The sequence below is a fragment of the Octopus bimaculoides genome, chromosome 20 (assembly GCF_001194135.2).
Source record: "Octopus bimaculoides isolate UCB-OBI-ISO-001 chromosome 20, ASM119413v2, whole genome shotgun sequence".
Lineage (NCBI taxonomy): Eukaryota > Metazoa > Mollusca > Cephalopoda > Octopoda > Octopodidae > Octopus > Octopus bimaculoides.
Window position 1 is genome coordinate 11,349,618 of NC_069000.1, and position 670 is coordinate 11,350,287.

A 670-nucleotide genomic window follows, 5' to 3' on the forward strand; every position below is an offset into this window, starting at 1 on the left:
ATATATATATATATATACAAACACATTATGCATGTACATAGCTATACAAAACAAAAAGTGAAGACAAATAAAAAAAAAGAAATAAAGCAAAATTACCAACAAGCAATCACAAAAGATATAAAAAAAAGACCCCAGAAAACAGAATAAGTAGGAGACCAGGGACGAAGCAGAACAAAACAAACACAAGTCTCCGGTAAGTTTGATTCTAACATCCGGCCGTGGTGACAGCTTAGTAAGGACTATTGTGTTGTTAGTTCCGTTGTCAGCGTCTCATCAAACCAGCTGCTCTGATGGTGTTCATGAAATCTAGTCAGACTGGTTCAATGAATGGAGTAGAGTACAAACAAAGACGAAGAAGACGAAGAAGAAGAAGGAGATAGAATGTTATGAATGAAAAAGCTCACCGCCACCCGTTCACCACTATCGTCGTCATCATCATCAGCAACACCAGCAGTAATAGGTGTACCGTCAACTTCGTTATCGTCGTCAAACGCTGTCAACATTATTATACGCCAGCGTCGTCTATGTGAGCCAACGACGCTGGTAGTAGAACTGGACAATGCGAAGACTGGAAGTTGTAGTGTGGGAAAATACGTAGTGTGGGAATCAAGCAGGTCTTTCATAAGGGTTTATAGAGCCCCAAACCTGTTGACACGTCTATACATATATA